General features: G+C 46.6%; 1 protein-coding gene across 5 annotated transcripts in view; it reads right to left on the bottom strand.

Moving 5' to 3' along the window:
• The window catches only part of GIGYF2 (GRB10 interacting GYF protein 2), a 136,688-nt gene extending 129,933 nt beyond the window's left edge, over positions 1 to 6,755 (bottom strand). For 4 of the 5 annotated variants that reach the window (XM_053598316.1, XM_053598315.1, XM_053598317.1 and 1 more), the window contains exon 1: positions 6,671 to 6,733. The gene's annotated coding sequence lies outside the window, so the exon portion shown is untranslated. Of the gene's footprint in view, positions 1 to 6,670 lie in introns of all 5 variants that reach the window. The other variant, XM_053598312.1, reaches the window with a different exon arrangement.
• Between the last annotated feature and the right edge of the window lie 6,286 nt (positions 6,756 to 13,041).

The raw sequence follows: 13,041 nt of genomic DNA, 5'->3' as shown, positions 1-13,041 counted from the left end.
TTTTAAAAAATATTAAATTCCAGGGTGAACAAGGTGGCTTACACCTGTAATCCCAGCACTCTGGGAAGCTGAAGCAGGTGGATGGCTTGAGCTCACAAGATCAAGAGCAGCAAGAGCGAGACCCCATCTCTAAAGACTAGCCAGGCATTGTGTTGGTCACCTACCTATAGTTCCAGCTAATCAGGAGGCTGAGGAAAGGGGACCACTTCAGTCCAAGAGTTTGAGGTTGCTGTGAGCTACAACACCACAGCTCTCTACCAGGGACAAGAAAGTGAGAATGTCTCAAAAAAAAAAAAATTAAATTCCTCAAGTGAACTAAAATGAAAGAAGACGTGAGGCTCGGCGCCTGTGGCTCAAGCGGCTAAGGCACCAGCCACGTACACCTGAGCTGGTGAGTTTGAATCCAGCCTGGGCCCGCCAAACAACAATGATGGCTGCAACCAAAAAATAGCCGGGCATTGTGGCAGGCACCTATAGTCCCAGCTACTAGGGAGGCTGAGGCAAGAGAATCGCTTAAGCTCAGGAGTTGGAGATTGCTGTGAGCTGTGATGCCATAGCACTCTGCCGAGGGCGACAGCTTGAGGCTCTGTCTCAAAAAAAAAAAAAGAAAGAAAAAAGACATGAAAGCTCAGTAATAAGAATATAGAAGTAGGCTGGGCACCTGTAGCTTAAGCGGCTAAGGCACCAGCCACATACACCACAGCTAGCGGGTTCAAATCCAGCCCGGGCCTGCCAAACAATGACAACTACAACCAAAAAATGGCCAGGCAGTATGGTGGACACCTGTAGTCCCAGCTACTTGGGAGGCTGAGGCAAGAGAATCACTTAAGCCCAGGAGTAGGAAGTTGCTGTGAGCTATGATGCCACAAAATACTTAAGCCCAGGAGTAGGAAGTTGCTGTGAGCTATGATGCCACAGCACTCTACCCAGGGCAACAGCTTGAGGCTCTGTCTCAAAAAACAAACAAACAAAAAAGAATATAGAAGTAAACTGGAAAGGACTCAGAAATTCTTATTTTCCCACAAATGAAAAAAGTCTATAAAGTACTAGATTAATTTAATTTAGAGAAACAGTCTGAAATGTAAAAGTAGAAGAATAAAAATCTCGGGTGGCGCCTGTGGCTCAAAGGGATAGGGCGCCAGTCCCATATGCTGGAGATGGTGGGTTCAAACCCAGCCTCGGCCAAAAACCACAAAAAAAAAAAAAAAAAAGAATAAAAATCTCAGCACAGAAAGTTCTTTTTATTTATTTATTTTTTTTGTAGAGACAGAGTCTCACTTTACCACCTTCGGTAGAGTGCCATGATGTCACACGACTCACAGCAACCTCTAGCTCTTGGGCTTCCGCGATTCTCCTGCCTCAGCCTCCCGAGCACAGAAAGTTCTATGCATGTAAAATGCTATAAAGGATATATGCACAGGCTCAGCACCCCTATTACTGTGGTTATGGCGCCAGCCACATGCACTAAGGCTGGCAGGTTCGAATCTGACCCAGGCCAACTAAACAATAACTGCAATGGAAAAATAGCTGGGCATTGTGGTGGGTGCCTGTAGTCCCAGCTACTTGGGAGACTGAGACAAGAGTATCGCTTAAGCCCAAGATTTTGAGGTTGCTGTGAGCTGTGACGCTACAGCACTCTACCGAGGGCAACATAGTGAAACTATCTCAAAAAAAAGGATATATGCACAAAGTAGTGAAAAGTCTCTAAGGCATTTAAAACTATTAATATATTGGACAGTGCAGAATTAAGTAAAATTCTTTACAAACCAGATTAAGATAACCTGAGTTACACTGATTCCACCTTTTTTACTGGAATAAGGAATATTTTCCCTTTATTAAGAAATAAGGTTACATTCCTTAATCATATGTGCCTAAACATCAAAAGAAATTTCTCATTTCCCTACATTTTCAAATAATCTGAAATTTATAAGAGTCCCCTTCTTAGAAAACAATTCCTGGACGGCGGCTGTGGCTCAGTCGGTAAGGCGCCGGCCCCATATACCGAGGGTGGCGGGTTCAAACCTGGTCCCGGCTAAACTACAACCAAAAAATAGCTGGGTGTTATGGCGGGCGCCTGTAGTCCCAGCTACTCGGGAGGTTGAGGCAAGAGAATCGCTTAAGCCCAGGAGTTGGAGGGTGCTGTAAGCTGTGTGATGCCACGGCACTCTACCGAGGGCCATAAAGTGAGACTCTGTCTCTACAAAAAAAAAAAAAGAAAAAGAAAACAATTCCTTTTGAAAAATGCTTTCAAGCAGTTTTATCAAGTTCATTTAAAAACACTTTCTGGGCTTGGTGCCTGTGGCTCAAGCAGCTAAGGTGCCAGCCATATACACCTGAGCTGTCAGGTTCGAATCCAGCCTGGGCCCACCAAAACAACAATGAAGGCTGCAACCAAAAAATAGCCAGGTGTTGTGGCAGGCGTCTGTAGTCCCAGCTACTTGGGAGGCGGAGGCAGGAGAATCGCTTGAGCCCAGGAGTTGGAGGTTGCTGTGAGCTGTGATGCTACAGTACTCTACCCAGGGTGACAGCCTAAGGCTCTGTCTCAAAAAAAAAAAAAAAAAAAGAAAAAGAAAAGAAAAGAAAAAACACTTTCTGGCCAGGAGAGGTGGCTCACACCTGTAATCCTAACACTCTGGGAGGCTAAGACCAGTGAACAAGATCAGCCTGAACAAGAGGGAGACCCTATCTCTAAAAAAAATAGCCAGGCTATTGTGGCCCGCGCCTATAGTCCCAACTACTTGGGAGGCTGAGACAAGAGGATCCCTTGAGCCCAAAAGTTTAAGGTCGCTTTGAACTATGACATCAGGGCACTCTACCCAGGGTGACAAAGTGAGGCTCTGTCTCAAAAAATAAATAAATAGGGCAGCAACTCTGGCTCAAGGGAGTAAAGTGCCAGCCCTATATGCTGGAGGTGGTGAGTTCAAACCCAGCCCCGGCCAAAAACTGCAAAAAATAAAAGTAAATAAATAAATAAATAGAATAAAAACGTTGGCTCGGCATCTATAGCTCAGCGCTTAGAGCGCTGGCCACATACACCAGGGCTGGCGGGTTCGAAACCAGCCTGGGCCTGATAAACAACAACTACAACAAAAAAAATAGCCAGGCATTGTGGCAAGCCCCATAGTTCCAGTTATTCGGGAGACTGGGAGAAGAGACTCACTTAAGCCCAAGAGTTTGAGGTTGCTGTGAGCTGTGATGCCAATGGGTGACATAGTGAGACTCTGTCTCAGAAAAATTTAAATTAAATTAAAATAAAATAAAAACATTTACTTTTGAGAAAGATAATCTATTACAATGTCTTGAAATAAATGGGCACCTTAAATTTTTCCAAATGGTGGGGAGGTTGTCATGTAGGAAAAGGGGGTTGCAGATGCTGGCTCAAATCTCCAGAATCTGATTTCCCTTTTTTTTTTTTTTTTTTTTAAGAGACAGAGTCTCACTTTACCATCCTTGGTAGAGCGCTGTGATATCACAGCTCACAGCAACCTCCAACTCCTGGGCTTAAGCAATTCTCTTGCCTCAGCCTCCCAAGTAGCTGGGACTACAGGCACCAGCCAGAAGGCCTGGCTAATTTTTTGTTAGTTTGCCTGAGGCCTGGTTGGAACCCACCACCCTTGGGCACCGCCCCCTCATTTCCCTTTTTAAGAGTCACAAGAGGGCGGCGCCTGTGGCTCAGTCGGTAGGACGCCGGCCCCATATACCGAGGGTGGCGGGTTCAAACCCGGCCCCGGCCAAACTGCAACCAAAAAATAGCCAGGCGTTGTGGCGGGCGCCTGTAGTCCCAGCTACTCGGGAGGTTGAGGCAAGAGAACCGCTTAAGCCCAGGAGTTGGAGGTTGCTGTGAGCTGTGTGAGGCCACGGCACTCTACCGAGGGCCATAAAGTGAGACTCTGTCTCTACATTAAAAAAAAAAAAAAAAAAAGTCACAAGAGATAAGGAAAAGATTCCGGGACAGCGAACAGTTCATCTCATCATTCCCTACCAGCCTCTGTCTCACCCTTGCCTCTCTGCCTAGGATAGCCTCTGTGCTTTTCCTAGCTTACCCACTGCAATTTCCCCGTTTTTGTCTCAGGTTTTTTTGTTTTGTTTTGTTTTTGAGATAGTCTCACTCTGGCACCCAGGCTAGAGTGCTGTGGAATCATCATAGCTCACAGCAACCTCAAACTCTTGGCCTCAGGCAATCTTTCTGAGGCAAGAGAATGGCTTAAGCCAGAGTTTGAGGTTGCTGTGAGCTGTGACACCACAGCACTCTCCAGAGGGCAACATAGTTAAGACTCTGCCTCAAAAAAAAAAAAAAAATAATAATAATAATAATAATAGTCTTTCCCCCCAAGTTAGTTAGCCTCATTTTCTTAAGTAGCTGGGACTACAGGTGCCCAGCTAGTCTTTTCTGTTCTTAGTAGAGATGGGGGTCTCACTCTTGCTTGTTATTTAGCAGGCCCAGGCTGGTCTCAAACTCCTGAGCTCAAGCAATCCATCCCGCTCAGCCTCAAAGAGTGCTAGGATTACAGGCATGAGCCACCATGCCCAGCCTGTCTCAGGGTCTTTGCTCTAACTGCCTTCTAGACCAGACTACTCTTCTCCCATTTAGTTAAAAGAATAGCACCTTTATCTCTGTCAAGGTCTTTCCCCCAGGCTCGGTGCCCGTAGCTCAGTGAGTAGGGCACCAGCCATATACACCAAGGCTGGCAGGTTCAAGCCCAGCCTGGGCCTGCTAAATAACAACTACAACCAAAAACTAGCCAGGTGTTGTGGCGGGTGCCTGTCTGTAGTCCCAGCTACTTGGGAGGCTGAGGCAAGAGAATCGCTTAAGCCCAAGAGTTTGAGGTTGCTGGGAGCTGTGACACCCCAGCACTCTCCACAGGGCGACATAGTTAAGACTCTATCTCAGAAAAAAAAAAAAAATAATAATAATAATGGTCTTTCCCCCCAAGTTAGTTTTTCCATGAGGCCTTCTCAGGGCAACTTAAAATTAACCCCTCCCAATTCTCTATTATCCTATCTTTCTTTTTCCACACTTAGCACTATATTATGTATTTTACCTATTCATCTGTCTAGAAATGAGTTCCACACAGACAGGAATTTTTGGTCTGCTTTGCTCACAGCACTCGACAGTGTAGTAAGTGCTCAGTACAGTATTTGTCAAATAATGAACAAATGAATAAATAAACAAATGGAAGCACATCGTCCCTTCTCTCTCCCCTACGTAAAAATTATAAAATGCTTTGTTAAGTATCAAAAACATGTGAAGACTTTCTCTTTCTAGTGAATCACTACCATCACCAGTGTATTTCCCAGTGTTAAAAGTCAAAAAAAAACTCATGTGATGTTTCTCCAGATACATGGCCACTTTTGAATTTTTTCCTAGTGTCCTCTTCTGATGTCACCATCTGATGCAAAAGTGTACGTTCCAGTATGACCACTCCAAAAGCTGCTACACTAACTAGTAAAACACAACAGCATCAATGAATATGAGAAAGCTTTTGCAAGCTACACAAACTCCGTAAGGGCACAGCTGCAAATATTAGAAGAATGAAAATTCACATACATAAAGAATGACCCAAAACAATTTTTTTTTCTAATCTAGTATGTCGTTAGACTCTAAAAACAAAATACTAGACAAGGAAAGAATATCTTCCCTGAACACATCACTGACAGTCAAAACTGCCTATAATCCAAGGTACACAGCACTGAGTAAGAAGTTGTTCACAGCTTTTAGCCACTTAATAATCTGCAAACTGAACTGGAATACTTACCTTTCTTATAGAGAGACTAAGTGTGGTTAAGTGCTTTAACTTTCAGGAAAATTGGCAAGGGGGAGAGGCGGGACAGTACTATATAACTGCAAAACAATGTTACTGCTTCCCATACACGGTCATACAACCTTTTTTAATACTCTCCTTCCCTGCTCACTTGATTTATATTTCAGCCACAAAACTGAAGTATTTAAAGTGCTTCGTGGAAACTGCTGACACTGAAGGCTAATGCCTATTTCAATCTGATGTGAACTTTTGGGTACCCAAAGCTACCACGGGCTCTGCTTTCCCAGCTTCAGTCCCAGGGTCTGATCATGGTGGCTCCCCCTTGCCTCAGGCCTGGACCAGACCCAGTCATCTCGCCACCAAAGGAGTCTCCCCCTTCCCGGTGCTCCTTGGGAAAGGCCAAGAGCGCACCTCTCAAAGGCCAGGTGTGGACCGGAGGGCCGGCAGGAGCAGCTGTCTGGCTGCGGCAGCTGTTACCTGAGGCACCTGGAGGCTGAGCGGGTGGCAGGCCCAGGAGAAACAGGTAGCGAAGGCAAGCCCTCCAGCCCTGAGCAAGCCGGCCTGACACTGCCCACCGCACCACCATCCTCGGATCCCCCGGCAATGCCACAGGGGCCCCAGCGGAGGAGCTGCCCGGCTCCTCGCGACCGAGAAGTGCCAGAGCCTGCAGTGCCTCTCATCCGGGAAGAGGGTCCTCCCCAGCCCTGCACCTGACCTGTCCCCTCGCCTGACGGCCCAAGCCGGCCGTGGCCGCTGCCGAGGTGGCCTGTGGGTGTCCATGCGGCCGAGCCAGGCCAAAGAAGCGAGGACGCAAGCGCGGGCCGGACGGCCAGGCGGCCGGGACACAGCAGTGGAGCCCCGACGCGGAGCGGAGCCAGGCAGGGGAGCGAGACAGAGTAGCTGGTTACCTGCAGTCCGGGACCGGGAATCTCTCAGAACCCAAGTCAGTCCTCAGCCTCAACAACACAAGATGGCCGACACGTCGCCACGCACGTCACGTGACCCCGCGCCCCGCCACGCCCCCCACATCGGCCCCGCCCCTGACTCTCTCCCCTCCCCACTCTCCAGTCTCCCCCGACACCCTTCCTTTCCGCGGCCGCCCGCCCCCCTGCCCGGACACGCCCGTGCCCGAGACCCGGATGAAAGGCTGGAGGGAGGCGGGGCAGCGGCCCGGCGCAGGCGCCTAGGGGGTCTCAACCGGGACTCCGAGCCTGCCCTTGAGTTGAGTAGAGTTGGTGTCCAAAGCTGGACGTGGGCCAGCACCCGGTGACTCACTGTACTGTGCGCCCAATCCACATCCCGCCTGCAGTTCAAAAATCTTTGCCCATGTTTCGAACTAGAACTTTTCCACGGCTTTTAGTCTAGCATTTTCCTACCCATTTGCCATCCTAGAGCAAGTAGGCAAGCGACAAAAGCTGAAATCCAAAGCAAGAAAATTACTTTACTTGTTAACAGTTCTAGTAGAACTGGAGATTGGAATGTGACAGCTGGGAAGGACTTTAGAGCTCCGACTGCTTCCTACTACATCCGGGCCATAAACCTTTTACCTAAAGCCCTACCATTTCAGGGTTACCAGATACGTCTGCAATACAAGAAGCACAGCAATATTTGAGGCATACACGAAAAAATGTTTCGTTGTTTTTAAAAATGTTTCGTATTTTTATTTGCTAAATGTGGCAGCTCTACCCTTCTCTGGTCATCCCTTTCTTTCCTATACCCCCAGCTGCTCCCTTGCAGTATCCTTCCCATCAGCTTAAAAAAAATACTCAAGTGTCTCCCATCTTAATCCCCCCTCCCACTAATCTTTCTTGGGCTGTGTTCCCTGTGTTCTCTTTCAACGCCACATTTCACAAGAGTTGTTTATAGGCACTTTCTCTATTCCCACACTGTGCACGCTATCATCAACCACTCCAGAGTGGTTTCTGTCCTTACCTATCCCCCTGTTGCTTCCTCCATGGACAGACAACTCAACCTACAAAGTGATAATTGGAATTCTTCAGTCCTCATCTTGAGTTAATACTTTCCTTGTCCTTCTTTCTGAAACACTTTCTTCCTTTGACCTTCCTTTATATGCTTGCTACTTAAAGTGGCCCCGCAGCAGTAGCACCTACGGCCATCTTTGAAATGCAAGATCTCAAAGGGGCCCTTTACAGTTGCACTTTGCGGAACTCTACCCTTTATCATACACAAAGTCCCCCTCTTCTTGCTCTTCCGCCAAACTCAATGCTCCAGATAAGTCCATGTCTGAAGGTTCTCAAACCTGACATTCTGTTTTGGCCTTTACACATGCTGTTTCCTCTTGTTACAGTGCCATTCCCAACAGTTTCCCTACTTCTCTCCAACTTGCATAACTCCTGCTCATCTTTAAAAGTCCAATCCACAAGTTACTGCCTCTGAGAAGATTGCTTCAATCCCTCCCATCACACCAAAGAATTTATCCCTTGAACAGTTAATTTTTTTTTTTTTTTTTTTGAGACAGAGCCTCAAGCTGTCGCCCTGGGTAGCGTGCCATGGCATCACAGCTCACAGCAACCTCCAACTCCTGGGCTCAAGCAATTCTCTTGCCTCCACCTCCCAAGTAGCTGGGACTACAGGCACTGGCCACAATGCCCGCTATTTTTTGGTTGCAGCCGTTATTGTTGTTTGGCGGGCCCAGGCTGGATTCAAACCCGCCAGCTCAGGTGTATGTGGCTGGGACCTTAGCTGCTTGAGCAGGTGCCGAGCTATTGAACAGTTAATTTAAGGGAAAAAAGTAATACCTGTTACGTGACACCCACCTCATTAACTGCTTTACAAGTCATCCTGGTGACAGCACTGTGAAGCACCAAGAAAGCCAACCAGGCAGCTGAGAGAAGTGCCTACCTTCTCCAAACATCAGCCAGGACTTCCAAGCCCAGGTTAGCTGATTACAGAGTCCATGTCCCTAACCAGCTTGTCACGCCAGCTCTCTGATGCTATACCACCTGTACATTGTCTATACCTATCCTATATACATTTTTTTAATTAAGGTGTAATTTATACACAGTAAAATTTAGAATTTGCGGCATACAATTCTGCAACCTCTGACAAATGCATCCAATTGTGTCTAACTACCACTAAAATCAAGATATAGAATCGTCCTATTACTGTGAACTAAAATACAATCTTAAGGTCCCCCCACCAGCAACTGACTGATCCTCTTGGCCAAAGGGATACCCTAAAACTAAGTTGCTAGCCATAAGAAAGAAGCTCAGACGAACCTCATCATACCCATCCTCCCTTCTCGGAGACACCCGTTACAGCTCATTAACAGGCCTAAGGCTATCCAGGACACACCTGCAGGTCCTCAATATACATAACAAACCACTTGAGGCTGGACCTAAGAGGGGTAGCTTGTCTCTGATTAACAGACTACCTAGCATCAAGCATTTCCTTTCTTTTAGAGTCTAAAAGACAAAGCCAAATTTTTTTTTTTTTTTTGAGACAGTCTCACTCTCTTATCTGGGGTAAAGTGCCATGGCATCAACCTAAGCCACTTCAAACTCCTGGGCCCAAGCAATCTTCCTGCCTCAGCCTCCTGTAACTGGCACTACAGGCGTTGGCCATAACGCCCAGCTAGTTTTTCTTTCTTTTTTTTTTTTGTAGAAACAGAGTCTCACTTTATCGCCCTCGGTAGGGTGCCGTAATGTCACAGCTCACAGCAACCTCCAACTCCTGGGCTTAGGTGATTCTCTTGCCTCAGCCTCCTGAGTAGCTGGGACTATAGGCGCCTGCCACAACGCCCGGCTTTTGTTTTGTTTTTTTTTTTTTTTTTGCAGTTTTTGACCGAGGCTAGATTTGAACCTGCCACCTCTACTATATGGGACCAGTGCCCTACTCACTGAGCCACAAGTGCCGCCCTAGTTTTTCTATTTTGACACCTGACTAGTCTTTCTATTTGTAGAAAAGATAGGGTAGGGAACTGTCTCTCTCTCTTGCTCAGGCTGGTCTCAAACTCCTGAACTCAAGGAATCCACTTGCCTCAGCTTTCCAAAGGGCTAGGATTATAGGCACGAGCCACCACATTCTGTCTCCAAAGCCTAATTCTTTTAGCCAAATGTCAACTAAAGAATCTTTAAACTTAAAAAAAAAAAACTTTAAAACTGTCTCAGCACTTGTAGCTCAATGGCTCGGGCGACAGCCACATACACCCAAGTTGGCACATTCAAACCTGGGCCTGCCAAACAACAACTACAACAAAAAAGTAGCCAGGCGTTGTGGCAGGGGCCTGTAGTCCCAGCTACTTAGGAGGCTAAGTCAAGAGAATGGCTTAAGCCCAAGAGTTTGAGGTTACTGTGAGCTGTGACGTTACAGCACTCTGAGGGCATCATAGTGAGACTATTTCTCAAAAAAAAGAAAAAGAAGGCTCAGCACCTATGGCTCAAGCAGCTAAGGCGCCAGCCACATACACCTGAGCTAGCGAGTTCAAACCCAGCCCGGGCCTGCCAAACAACAATGATGGCTGCAACAAAAAATAGCCGGGCATTGTGGCGGGTGCCTGTAGTCCCAGCTACCTGGGAGGCGGAGGCAGGAGAATCGCTTGAGCCCAGGAGTTGGAGGTTGCTGTGAGCTGTGATGCCACGGCACGCTACCCAGGGCAACAGCTTGAGGCTCTGTTTCAAAAAAAGAAAAGAAAAAAATTACCAGGAAAGGTCCGCCAAAAACCTTTAGTAGTCACCCCTCATCCCCACTCCCAGCCCCTCAAACACTGGTCTGTTTCTGTCCTTATACTGTGCGTTATAATGTCATAGACATAGAACCAAGTAGTGTGTAGCCTCTTGAGACCGGCTTCTTCCACTTAGCACGCTTGAGTTTCATACATATCATGGCATGTTTCAGTACTTTCTTCTTTTTTATTGCTGAGTAGTAATTCATTGTATGTGTACACCACTTTTTGTTTAGCCATTCCCCACTTGGGGAACATTTGGATTGATTCAAATAGAGAACTATTAATAAGTCTTCTTCTATTATAGAGAACTATTAATAAGTCTTCTTCTATTATAGAGAACTATTAATAAGTCTTCTGTAAGTATTCACAAATAGTTACTTATATGATCGTAGGTTTTTATTTCACTTGGGTAAATATCTAAGAACAGGGCTAGGCACAAAGTGTAATCCCAGCACTGTGGGAGACCAAGGTAGGGCGGAATTACTTGAGTTCAGGACTTCAAGACCAGTCTGGTCCATGTAGCAAGACCGTGTCTCCAAAAATAAATAAATAAAATAATCTTTTTTTTTGAGACAGAGCCTCAAGCTGTCACCCTGGGTAGAGTGCTGTGAAATCACAGCTCATGGCAACCTCCAGCTCCCGGGCTCAAGCGATTCTCTTGCCTCCACCTCCCAAGTAGCTGGGACTACAGGCGCCCACCACAACACCTGGCTATTCTTTGGTTGCAGCCATCATTCTTTGGCGGGCCCAGGATGGATTCGAACCCGCCAGCTCAGGTGTATGTGGCTGGCACCTGGTTCGAGCCATAGGTGCTGAGCCAGAAATAAATAAATAAATTTTAAAAACCTCAAACCTAAAAAAAAAAAAAAAAAAAAAAAAAACCTCAAACCTGGGGCGGCGCCTGTGGCTCAGTCGGTAGGGCGCCGGCCCCATATACCGAGGGTGGAGGGTTCAAACCCAGCCCCGGCTGAACTCCAACCAAGGAATGGCTGGGCATTCTGGCAGGCACCTGTAGTCCCAGCTACTCGGGAGGCTGAGGCAAGAAAATCGCTGAAGCCCAGGAGTTGGAGGTTGCTGTGAGCTGTGTGATGCCACAGCACTCTACCGTGGGCTATAAAGTGAGACTCTGTCTCTACAAAAGAAAAACCTCAAACCTGGGCAGCGCCTGTGGCTCAAAGGAGTAGGGTACTAACTAGCCCCATATGCCGTAGGTGGCGGGTTCAAACCCAGCCCCGGCCCAAAACTGCAAAAAAAAAAAAGAAAACCTCAACCTGGGAATGGAATTGGTGGTATATGGTGTTTCTTTAAATTTATCAGAAACTGACCACCTGTTTTCAGAGTGTCTTGGACATAATTCTAGCTCTAAACTATAGGCTTCCAGAGACAAGGAACTAAATCTAATCCCACAAAGGCATAACTGTATTCATGATCTGTATATACGACTTAATAAAAAAAAAAAACATTTTAACTTAAGGACATTTGCACTAGAATGTTTATTTCAGCTCAATTCACAATTGCCAAGATGTGGAAACAACCCAAGTGCCCATCAACACATGAATGGATTAATAAACTGTGGTATATATAGACCACGGCATACTATTAAAAGAAATTGACAATATTTCCAGGTTTTAACCATTGTACATGCTACATTATTCGACTTTACATTGCCAGCCACTGGCATTGCCCTGGCACATGGTAAATGCTCAATAAATACCTACACAACAAAATAGATTCCCACTATGTACTCCTTAGGAAGGGCACTTTCCTTTTTTCCCTGCAGCCACTCTGTCTTCCCATGTTTCACTAAATACTGTTGTTTTTTTTTCTTTTTTTTCTTTTTTCAGAGACAGAGTCTCACCTTGTCGCCCTTGGTAGAGTGCTGCAACGTCACAGCTCACAACAACCTCCAGCTCCTGGGCCTAGGTAATTCTCTTGCCTCAGCCTCCCAAGTAGCTGGGACCACAGGTGCCTGCCGTGATGCCCAACTATTTTTTTGTTGCAATTTGGCCGGGCCGGGTTTGAACCTGCCACCCTCGGTATATGGGGCCAGCGCCCCACTCACTGAGCCACAGGAGCTGCCCTAAATACTGTTTTTTTTAAAGTATGGTAGTAGACTAATGCATGCTCTCATCGGGCACAATAAAGTTTAAGATTTATTGTCGCACTAGTAGAAATAGAGAAGTCGAGAATAACCATTTGGAGATGAGGGAGGGTTCGAGTTTAATCACAAAAAAGTTTAATCTATAATGAACACAGGTTCATCATCTGTGATAGATTGAATTTTTCTAAAGATGGCTGAAACAATCTTCTATTTAACATACTCTCCTAAAACCTTCACCACCGTTTCTTTTTTTCTTTTTTGTAGAGACAGAGTCTCACTTTATCGCCCTCGGTAGAGTGCCATGGCATCAGACAGCTCACAGCAACCTCCAGCTCCTGGGCTTAAGCGATTCTCTTGCCTCAGCCTCCTGAGTAGCTGGGACTACAGGCGCCCGCCACAACGCCCGGCTATTTTTTGGTTACAGTTTAGCCGGGGCCGGGTTTGAACCCGCCACCCTCGGTATATGGGGCCGGCGCCTTACAGACTGAGCC

The sequence above is a fragment of the Nycticebus coucang genome, chromosome 7, assembly GCF_027406575.1.
Source record: "Nycticebus coucang isolate mNycCou1 chromosome 7, mNycCou1.pri, whole genome shotgun sequence".
Taxonomy (NCBI): Eukaryota; Metazoa; Chordata; class Mammalia; order Primates; family Lorisidae; genus Nycticebus; species Nycticebus coucang.
Note: the sequence above shows the minus strand (reverse complement) of the source record. Positions and strands in the feature narration are given on the sequence as shown.